At 36.1% G+C, this 12,370-nt stretch overlaps 1 protein-coding gene across 2 annotated transcripts in view; it reads left to right on the top strand.

Annotated features, from left to right (window-relative positions):
* Positions 1–12,370, top strand: part of BANK1 (B cell scaffold protein with ankyrin repeats 1) — a 426,375-nt gene that overhangs the window by 74,432 nt on the left and 339,573 nt on the right. The gene's annotated exons all lie outside the window — the stretch shown is intronic.

Genomic DNA, 12,370 nt, shown 5'->3' on the forward strand with positions numbered 1-12,370 from the left:
CTGCAGCTTCTCCATGACTTAGAGTTCTAAGAGGTCACCTAAGGCACTGAAAGTTTAAGAGATTCACCCAGGTCTCATGACCAACATGTATTTGAGACAATACATCAACCAAAGCTTCTTGACTCTCAGATCACTCACTCTCTCTCATATTATACTGCTTCTCTCCTTGGTGTTGCTCAGTTGTTTCAGTTCTCTCTGACTCTTCACAATGACATTTGGTGTTTTCTTGGCAAAGGTATGGGATGGTTTGCCATTTAATTCTCCAACAGTTGAGGAAACTGAGACAAATAAAATTAAGTTACTTTCCCAGAATCACATAGCTAGTAGGTCTCTAAGGCTCCATTTGAACTGAGGTCTTCCTGACTTCAGGCCTGGTACTTTATGGACCTAACTGTCCTGCTTCTCTCCTACATAGGGAAATTTTGTTCTAGAGATGAGAGAATTTGATTTGAAACCCCTAGGGTGCGGTGTTATTGTGGTTGCTTTGGCACATTAGTGTTATAGGCACCTTATAACTGGTGCTACTTTTCCCTTAATGTATAGTATTCAATTTACAATGTGGTATCCAAACTTTAGGATAAGGAGTATTGTAGACTTACTGATAAATTATTTTATCTATATTTATATCTATATCCATATCCATATCCATATCTCTCCATCTCTATCTCGATCTATCTATCCATCCATCATTCATCCATCCATCCATCCATCCATCCATCCATCCATCCATCCATCCATCCATCCATCCATCTATCTATCTATCTATCTATCTATCTATCTATCTATCTATCTATCTATCTATCTATCTATCTATCCATCCATCTATAACTTGTGGTATTTTGTAGCATAGTTTTGGTATGAGCTTAAAGAATGATTAATTTCAATGCCCACCAGGTGAATAAATCTGACATCAATTGTGCTATCATATCTCAGGTATGAAAGGAATATGTTATGGTTAGATGTCCAATGTTTGTCAACCAATCATTTTTAACTTTATCCTTACCCCAAGTCATTCAAACTCTTGAAGAGAGAAATGGAAAATCAGTATTTGGACAGTACCTTTAATTCTCAAAAAAAAACCAATGTATATACATTCATGTATACATTCATACTGAATAAGTGAGAAGGCAATTAACATCATTTGCTCTGAATTTTGCCAAGAATTGTATAGAAAGATATTAAAAGGACTTAATAAGCACTTACTCTGTGTAAGACACTGTGCAAATCCCTTGGGATACAAACCCAAGAAAACAAGATCATTCCTTTCCTTGGGAAGCTTAAATTATAATGGATGAAGACAAGGCATGCAAGGGGAGGTGGAATGAACATTGACTCCCCCATCCCACTGAAGTGAGGGCAAGGCAGTAGGTATGGAAAAGATGTAGATTCCTGGTGCATGAATGGGGAGGGGACTGGGAAGTGAGTGGCATGGGTAATATTTCTGATAAAATGTGCTGGTTATTGTGTCAGCCTCAGGATGGAGTTGTCCCCAGAATATCAGGTAAGTTGGTATAGAGGTGAGGTATAACAGAGTGTGAGCACAGAGTGGAGACCCCCTTGGTCCTTTGTGATAACCTCTGCTTTTTCTAAATGTTTACTAACCATCTCCTTAATATTATATTCTAGAGTTTTGCCAGAAAATGAGTTCAAACTCAAAAACCATATGTTTTATGTTTTTTTTTTTTTAAATCAGATAGCATTTATTCTTCCCTGGTCTTTTAATTTTTTATTCCTCAATCATAATAGTATTTTTTCCAATTACATGTAAAGATAACTTTGAACATTCATTTTTTTTTTTTTTTGCGGGGCAATGGGGGTTAAGTGACTTGCCCAGGGTCACACAGCTAGTAAGTGTCTGAGGCCGGATTTGAACTCAGGTACTCCTGAATCCAGGGCCGGTGCTTTATCCACTGCGCCACCTAGCCACCCCCTGAACATTCATTTTTATGATTTTGAGTTCCAAATATTTCTCCCTCCCTCCCTTCCCCCCCCCCCAAGATTGTGAGCAATCTGATATAGGTTATATATGTAGAATCACATTACATTTATTTCCACATTAGTCAAGTTGTGAAAGAAGAATCAGAACAAAAGGGAAAAAACTCAAAAAGGAGGAAAAAACCAACAAAAGTAAAAATAGTATTGTTCAATTTCTATTTAGGTTTCACAGTTCTTTCCCTGGATGTGGAGAGCATTTCCCATCCTGAGGCTTTTGGAATTATCTTGGATCATTGTATTGTTGTGAGAGCTGTCTATCACAGCTGATCATCATCACACAATGTTGCTATTACTGTGAAGAATATGCTCCTGGTTCTGCTAACGTCAGTCAGCATCAGTTCACTTAAGTCATTCCAGGTGTTTTTGTTGTTGTTGTTTTTCAAATCTGCTCACTCATCATTTCTTATAGCACAATACTATTCCATTATATTCATATCCCAAAATTTGTTCAGTCATTCACCATTGATGGGCATCTCCTTGATTTCCAAGTCTTTGCAACAATACAGAGAGCTTTAAGAAATATTTGTGTATATGTGGGTCTTTTTCCCTTTTTATGGTCTCTGTCTTACCCAGTATTATAGCCATCTCTTGTTCTTCAAGATCATTGAAGACATCATTGCCTTTGGATCCCCAGTAGGAGAGTGATTCAGCAGGTAGCAGGGAGCCCTGGGCTTTATCATGTTGAAAAGTAATATGGCGAGACCAGTGTTTTAGAAAAACTTGCCTCTTTTTGTATTTCTCCAGAGGTGCTACAATGAATTTCCAAATACATGTGCCAGTTGTGGCATGAACATCCCATTTGTTCCTAGAATACAATATGTCTAAAATTGAAATAATTATTTTTTACTTCTTCCCTACCCCCAAACTATCTCTTGTTGTTGACTTCCCTGTTTATTCCAGGAGTGCTAAACTCTTGTTCAGAAATCTGAGGTCATCGTTCAGTAGTCCATCTCCCTTCTATCTATCTTCACTGTGTCTCAAAAGATCCCTTGTCTCTTCTAAACTTACCCCCCTTTTCATTACCACTTGCTACCTTATAAAATTTTGGTAGTAGTCCCTTAACTCCTCCTAGAGAGGTAATATAGTACCATAAAGTGTTGGATTTGTATACTAGCTAGCTAACATCCATCCATCCATCCATCCATCCATCCATCCATCCATCCATCCATCCATCCATCCATCCATCCATCTATCCATCCATCCATCTACCCACCTGCCTATCTACATGTATATATATATATATGTGTGTGTGTGTGTGTGTGTGTGTGTGTATAAATAAATATATTTATGTGTGTATATGTTTTGTTTAGGTCTTGTGTTTATATATACAATTAAGTATGTACATATATAATATGTATATATGTGTATGTACAAATAAAGTATTGTGTTTATGTATATGTGTTGTTTTCATATATTATATATGTAGATATATATGATTATAATATATATACATATGTTGTCTATATCTATATATAGTTATATGTGTGGATAGATGATATATAGATAGATAGATCCTTTATAGAGCATAAGTTCTTTTAAAGCAAGAACAGTTGTCTTTGTCTCCACAGTACAATGCTTGAATCTAGTCTAGGTGTTTAATAAATGCTGATTGATTCATCTAAGGGAGGAAAATCTGGGTTTGGATCCCATTTTATATACTTTCTGTGTGACTATGAGTCAGTGTTTTTAGTAGTATTCTCATTTCCTTTCAGACTCTCTTTACTTCCTATTCATCTTATAAGCTGCCCCTGGATTTGTCACATCACAGTTCTGAACAGGAATATTTAGCAATTATTCATAACCCCAATGTCTTAGCCAGATCCTAATCTATCTTTCCAGTTTTGCTTGCCATTATTGTACCTTATAACCTCTGTATTCTACCTAAAAGATTCTATTCATTGCTCTCTGATCAGGATCTTCCCTCTTCCTAGGAAACCCCATTCCCATATCTGCTCTTTGAAAACCTCCCCATTCTTTAGGTGTCAATCCCAATTGTTCCTTCCCTTTGTAATTGCTCCCTCTGTCTTTGGAAATTCTATAGTATTTATTTTATACTATATATATGGAATTTTTCTTACACTGAATTATATGGCAGTTTAAATGGAGACCATATGTTTCATAGTAAACACCTCTGGACTTGAAGTCAGAAGGATTTGGGTCCTAATTTCAACTTTGCCATTCACTGTGTGACCTGAAGCAAATTGCTTTACCTCTCTGGGCCACATTTTTCTTTTCAGTTACAAAATGATGGTGGTTAGGCTAGGTGGTCTCTGAGATCTAAATCTATAGAAGTGATTTCTCATATCACATATAACTAGACTATGAACTCCTTGAGGCCAAGAACCTTGTTCCATGTATATTTATTGAATTCATGAACATGTGACAGAAAATTTTCTCATCTGTAGATTAAATGGGGTTATGAGGAAATGAATGCCCCAAAGCATTTGTGGTCAGGGGGTATCAGAAGTGAGAGGAAAAACTGATCCCAAATCTCACTTGGTATATCTGCAAGTTTTATCTAATCCATATCCATGAGGCACATCTTGATACTCACCTCCAGTGATCCCAAGAATTGTTTTTCCTCTTTATTTTTGTTTTTAAATTTACTTTCCTTTCAGCACCAGAAAACATTTCATTAATGAAATCATTATATTTTGCCGGAGGATCTGTAGGCACTTTAGCAAATTTTCAAAAACAACATTTCTTAGTGATACCAATTATTGCAAAGAGAGTTGGCTTAAAAGGTTTAAAAGAAGGCAGAGAATCCTCTGAAACATTTGAGATTTAATCACTTTCCTTAAAGGAAGCATTCAATGATCTTTATTGGAAAAATGGGTAATTGACAACCTGCTATCTGGAAATACTTGTCTTTTATGTCTTATTCCTGGTTCTCTCCAACACTATTACCACCAGATGTCAATTAGCAAGGAAAGCTCGGGGGTACATTTCTTTTATTAAAAAAAACATTCTATAATTCATGGGTTGTCATGGAATTTTTGTATTCTGTTTTAAAATTATCACCCATTTGAGTACCTGTGACATGAATTATTAGGTATGCTTGAAATCAGAGTTGAATCAAAGAGATTAATTCCCTATACTAATAGATTTCTTTAAAAGGGAAAGGACAAAACATTTATTAAATACTCACTATTTGCCAGTCATTGTGCTAAGTGCTTTTTATAAATATTATCTCATCATCCTCACAAAATCCCTGTGCTATTACTATCTCCATTTTATAAATGAAGAAATTAAGGTAGACTTGTCCAAGGTCACCTAGTTAGTTAATGTCTAAGGCTAGCTTTGAACCCAACTATTTCTGAATCCAGGCCCATGGCTTTATCCACTGAGACACCAGAACAATATCTAGAGACATGTTATACACACATGCACACACTCATGTGTTATAATGTACATGGATGTGCACATGATATTAATGTACCTATATGTATATGTGCATGAACCTGTGTTTTATTATTCACATACATATGTATGCATATTGTACAGATTTGTATTTACCTATACATACAAAACTGTACCTGAATGTATATTTACATAGTCCCATATGAATGTGTATATGCATTTGTATATATGTGTGGATAGAAATAAATGTCTCTTTGTCTGTTTATCTATCATCTATCTATCTATCATATATCAGAATGTCTCTGTGATTTCTTATTTACATTTTTATATGCTTTGGAGTGACCATGTTAGAGGTAAATCCATAGGTAGAAAAATGACTGTTTTGGCATTTCCAATAAGAAATTATCTTAGATAGGATCTAAAGTGGCTCTATCCAAAAAAAAAGTTAGAATGTTGTATGTTTGTGTGCATGTCTGCTACCATTTTCCAAAGATCTCAACTGGAAGTCTTCTGACTTACAACCAGCACCTTTCCTCCTTTTCCCCATTACTTAAAGTTTTGTGTACCCCTTTACGATTTCTGATTCCATACTAGCACAGAGTTTTTGCATGCTATGATCAATGGACCAAAAATTAATGGACCCTACTTTAGTTGGTGTGATTATTTCAGCCATCTTATATCTTCTTTGAATCACCACTTGTTCAACTCTATTACTGCATAATTAGTCGCTAATATAACTGAAACTTCCAAAATAACCATGCCCCACCTATGAGCATAGACTTAGTAAATTATTTTTTTTAAAGGCTAGGAGAAAGGGACAAAAAAAGATTTTCACATGGCTCAATTACTATGCTTCTTTATTTTTTTAAAGTCAGCATTTTCTTTCTCTCCTGAATGATCTTTTTCATGCAAAGGAATTTCTTTCCCCTTTTCAGTATCCATGCTGAAAATGCCTTACTTTTCCTTAAAGTCTGGAAAAATTCTTGCTGTAGGAAAATTCACTGAAGCCTTCAGTGTTTTCCTTAGATACATTTTCCTTTCTTTCTTTCTTTCTGCATCTTTAAACAGAAGCAGGATTCTTAGAGCCTACAGAATTCCTATAGAAGTAAAATAATTGAAATCAATGCTTAACAATACTTAATTTTTTGGCAAGTGCTCTCATGCATCTCTGGACAGTTCCCTTCCTTCCAGGATTGTCTCAGTTATCAAGGTCTTATTTCTGGCATATCTGCTGCCCAGAGGGATAGTTCCAGATCTCTTGCTCCTATCCATTGTTTCCCATAGTCTCTGCCTATCTACCTAGATTCTTTTCTTGTTTTTTGTTGTTTTTTTTTTGGGGGGGGGGGGGGTAAGGCAATTGGGGTTAAGTGACTTGCCCAGGGTCATGCAGCTAGTTAGTGTCAAGTGTCTGAGGCTGGATTTGAACTCAGGTCCTCCTGACTCCAGGGCTGGTGCTTTATCCACTGTGCCACCTAGCTGCCCCTCTACTTAGATTCTTGATCATCTGTGTTTTGTAATCAACCTACTGGTGTTTGTAACCTTCTGATGGGCATCCTCTTTGCCAGGTCTTCTGCCCCATAATGTGCCATGACATCCAACATTTTTGCATACCTTCACTTGGTTCTTCACTTTACTGCTTTACTTTGTTTGCCCTTCGACTTATATATAGTGCGGGTTGGCTGATCGGCAGCCATATTACTGGGTGGGTCTAGATTAGACTATTACTTACCTGGTATGTTGAAAAGTATACTGACCCTGATGCCAGAGGTCCTGGTTTCAGGTTCCAACCTTGATGATGAATACCTGTGTAATGTTGGGCAAGTCAAGTAACATCTGTGCACCTCAGTTTCCTCATCTGTAAAATGACAGACTTAGCCTAAATTATTCCCAAAGCTCTTCCAGTTTTAGATATACAATAACTCAATTTATTAATTTTTTTTTCTAAATGAGTAAACACCAAATAAAATAGGTATTTTAATTAGGCATATGTAGAACAGCATAAGAAAATTGTACATAGAACTGGAAATATCTAAAAAAATTATTGTTAAAATTTTAATATATTCAACCTATAATTTCAAAACCATTTTACTTCTTTGTCTCATTTTTCCTATTTTCTGCATTTTGAAGACCCCTCAATGACCCTTTCTTCTTGCTTTTTTTGTGGGGGAGAGGGGACTACCCAACTTTATCTCCTTTTATACCCCATTCCACCCTTTATTGGAGAAGGAGGGGGAAAAAAAAAGAAAATCAAAGTCCTTGGCACAAATATGCACAATCAGGCAAAACACATTTCCATAGTGGCTGTGTTTTAAAATGCATGTCTGATTCTGCACTATAATATGATTTCTCCAGATTCCCATGTACTTCTTATTGTCCTTCTCCTGACTGTTTCCTTGTATCAAAGATCTACAATTTCTCAAGGTTTTTATGTTATCCTAATGGTATAGATTGGATGGCTAGGTAGTAGATAGACTGCTGGCTCTGCAGGAGGACCTGAGTTCAAATCCAGAATCAAAAACTTACTAAGTATGTGACCCTGGGCAAGTCACTTAATCCTGTTTGCTTCAGTTTCCTTAGCTGTAAAAATGAGCTGGAGAAGAAAATGGCAATCTACTCCAGTATCTTTGCCTTTTGTTCAGTCATTCAGGTGTGTCTGAATCTTTGTGGCTCCATTTGGGGTTTTCTTAGCAAAGATACTAGAATGGTAATTTTATATATGATGAAACTGAGGCACACAGGGTTAAGTGACTTGCCCAGGGTTACATAACTATTAAGTGGCTGAGAATGGACTCAAAAGCAGGAAGATCAGTCCTCCTGACATCAAACCTAGGTCTCTAACTACCGGCAATCTAGTTACCCCCCTAAACCTCATAAAGACTGGGACATAACTAAATGACTCAACAACAACAAAATGCATAGATAAGAGTAAAGAAGAGCTATCTAAAACAAACATCATTCACCTTGGAATACATAATATTTTGTTTTCTTGAAGCAGATTTTACAGTCTTCATATGTTAGTAACCAGGTTAAACTATAATTTACTCATGCCACAAAGTAATAAGGAGAATACAACAGGTAAACAATAATATGCACATACCTAAAAGTTGCTCATTAGGATTTCTGAGAATCTAGATCCTGAGACCTAGATCCATTTCTGTTTCTGAAATTTTCTAGAATTAAAGATCATTTGTTCTTCAATATGTCTAAGGTTAAGAGGATTATTCAATGATTCACCCAACCCCAATCCCTTGTATTAGACCTGTGTGACCCTAGGTAAGTCACTTAACCCTATTTGCATCAGTTTCTTCATCTGTAAATGAGCTGGTGAAGGAATGGCCAAACCACTTGAGTATCTCTGCCAAGAAAATCCCAAATGGAGACATGAAAAGTTAGATATGACTGAAAAATGATTGAACAAAACCACTTGCATAAAATCTTTTAAAAGTTTGAAGTAGGTCTATTTGCTAGAAACTCTTGGAACAGCTATCATGCCCACATAATCATAATGTTTCCAAATCACTACTCTGTAAGAACTTAGATGTAGTTTTTTTTTAATATCTAAGTTGAATGCAGAAATCTGCATAGTATAGAGAAAAGCACCAAGCTTGAGAGACAAGTCCATTTTCATAACTCTATTCATAATGGACTTTTAATTTAGGTAACAAATTAAGCCACTCAAATATAAGCTTTATCATGATAATTCTGCACATTATAGCACAAAAGGTGGCACCATAATTTTCTTAATTTGAGAATTTATTAGCATTTAATAAATCACCAGCTGCCAGCTATCAAATAGAGGAATTGAATATAGGCTTGTTTTTTTTTCTTATTAAGAAACTATAGTTTATTGTAACTTCAGGACTGCAATTAAAATGATGGATTGGTCAAAAAGCACATTACTCAAGCAGTCTGAATTATAAATGTAAGTCTAGGTATCTGTAATCATACATTGGGGCATTTCCAAAGTAAATTTCTATGTTCCTCACAACTTTTATTTCTGAAAGTTCAGTAAATTAGATCAATTTGTTCTTTGTTTCCATGAGTATTAAAAAGAGGCCATATATCTTATGTGCATCATGATGGACCAGAAAAGTCAGGTTTCTAATGAAAAGATTTTATGCCTCTGTGTGTGTATGAATGCGCGCGCAAACACACACACACACACCCACACACACACAAGGATCCTTAGGCATTTGTGTTTTCTTATCTTCCATTCTTCAGGGATTCTTAAATACTTCAAAGATAAGTACTTCCTGGTATGGATAATCCTTCTACTAAAGTAGATCACAGCCTCTCCCTAATTTAGTCATTGAAAAATTGCTCTTGCCAAAAGTTCATTATCCTGTGGCCACCCTGGTGATGAATCTGCTGGAATTTAATGAGACTGGTCCCCAGACAAATGTCATGGCGTTTGTCATGGAATATCTGTCAATCAACCAAGAAGAATTTATTTACTGTGTGCCAAGTACTGTGCTGAGAGGTAGGGCTACAAAAACAAAGTATTAAACTGGTTCATGCTCACAGGGAGCTTCCATTCTGCTGGCAGAGACACCATGCACATATAGAAGACATTACCAAGTAAAAACAAACTAGGTGGTTAGGTAGGCACAGACAGCTGGAGAGAATAGGAAAAGACTCATAAAGGGGTTGGAACTTGAGCTGAATTTGGTGGATAACTAGAGAATCAAGGAGGTGAAAGTGAAAAGGAAAAACATTGCATGCTGGTGCTAAGACATGAGAATGAAAGGTGAAACATCATGTGTGAGTAAGATCAAGAAAGGCATCACATGGGAGTAATAATGCATTGTAAAACTGAAGAGTAGGTTATAAGGAGTTCGTGAAATGTTTTCCATGTCAAAGGAGTTTGTTTTACAATCCCAGAAGAGAGGTCTTTTACCTTTCTTCTATGTTGTAATAATAATAATAATAATAACTAGCATTAATATAGCACTTCAAGGTTTACATAACTCTGTAAGGTATGTGCCATTATTATCCCCATTTACAGATAAGAAATTGAGGCAGACTGAGCTTAAGTGACTTGTCCAAGATCATACATTTAGTGGGATCTAAAACTCAGATCTGCCTGAGTTCAAGACCACCAATCTAGCCACCATACCACTTTACTTGCTGGCTCATACTGAAAACACATATTAGGGATAGATATCACTGATCCCCTTTGCAATATAGAAACCTGTCCTCAAGGATATGGACTCCTTCTCAGAATAATGCTTTTAAATGTATGACATTAAATACATATATTACACAGAAAATTATATGGAAAATCTATTTATTTTTAATTTATATTTATCAATTATATTGAAATACAGGTATCACATTAAAGGAAAAACAAATTCATGGAATACACATTAAGAAACACACTCCTAGAGATAATAGGGATTTATCTGAGTTAATTGACCAGGAGAGTGACATGATTGGACCTGTGTTTTAGGAATGTGATATTATTTTTTGCAATGTGATTTAGGAATTCTGCTTTGTGAAGCATAGATTGGGAAGGAAAGAGACTGAAGACAAGAAGAACAATTAGGAGATCATTGTAATGGTTTGAGGGAGAGGTGTGGAGGGTCTGAATTAAAAGTGATAGCCATGTGAAGAGAGAGATGATAGATATAAGATAATGTTGTTGGGATAGCATATACAAGACTTGGCAACTGACTGACTACATAGGTCAAGAAAGAGTACAGAGTTAAATATGACTCCAAAGGGACAATTCTAGATGCCTGGAAGAATGGTGGCTTCTTTAGGAACTCCTAGAGGTTGTACTCCATTGATAGACCATTCAAAACCTTTGTAGCTGGGTAGCACAATGTTTAGTGTTGGATTTGAAGTCAGGAAGACCTGAGATGACATCATGCCTCAGATACTTCCTTTTCTGTGTTACCTGGAAAGGTCATTTACTTCTCTCAGACTGTTTTCCCCATCTGCAAAATAGGGATAATGGTACAAGGTCATTGTTGAGGATCATATGAGATAATGTGTAAAGAGCTGGCAACCCAAAAGTAATTTATGCATTGCTAGCTATTCCTGTCTTTATTATGAAATCCAAAGCTCCATTTCATGACCCAGTGAGGCATCAGAGTAATATAATTTTTCATTCTATTTTCCTTTCATTTAAAATTCCCAAATGTAACTTATTGAGGCCTTTCTTAAACAGAATAAAGGTAAAACTATTCTCGTATCAAAACTTTAATGGAAGTTCAAAAAAAGTGTGTTGGCACTTGTTCTTTTACTGATCAGTATAATTGGAGGTGCATGTTCATGTGTGAACAAACAAAATAACATGAAAAATGTTCAGTCAGGGGCAGCTAGGTGGCACAGTGGATAAGCACCGGCCCTGGATTCAGAGGACCTGAGTTCAAACTGGCCTCAGACACTTGACACTTTCTAGCTGTATGACCCAGGGCAAGTCACTTCACCCCCATTGCCCTGCAAAAAAAAAAAAAATGTGCAGTCAGCATAATTGTGTTATATAGGTTACAGTATTTCATTGCTTCTGGAATTTGAATACCAATCTTCCAGTTTCTTCTTGTCCCAACCTGTACAAAATTCATTTCCATTCCCCCATCAACACTAACTACTGTGTCTCCTCTCCAGGCACTGTTCAAGGGGGCAGATAACAATCTAAAATACCAAATCAGGGCTCACCTGTTAATGTATTCCATCTCCAGTCACAAAGTAATCCCCTCAGGTCATACTCTTTACAATACCTCCACCCAGAGCTGCTGTTCAAAATGTAGTTAATTCTGTATCTACATGACTGGTACCTGTACCTGTCTTTATTATAGTATTTTACCTGAGGTATTGTGTTGTTTTTTTCTTTACCTGAATTTACTAAAGTTTTGCCTACTTTTTAAAATAAGCTAGTACATAACTAGGTCCTGTGAGAAATAAAATTGTAAAAAAAAAAAAAAGTTTAAATCCTTCGATCTTTTACCAAATAAAATTTTTGAGACATAAAACTATCTTCAGGACTTGGTCACATATAGGTATAATGTAA

Source organism: Dromiciops gliroides, chromosome 6 (genome assembly GCF_019393635.1).
Source record: "Dromiciops gliroides isolate mDroGli1 chromosome 6, mDroGli1.pri, whole genome shotgun sequence".
Taxonomy (NCBI): domain Eukaryota; kingdom Metazoa; phylum Chordata; class Mammalia; order Microbiotheria; family Microbiotheriidae; genus Dromiciops; species Dromiciops gliroides.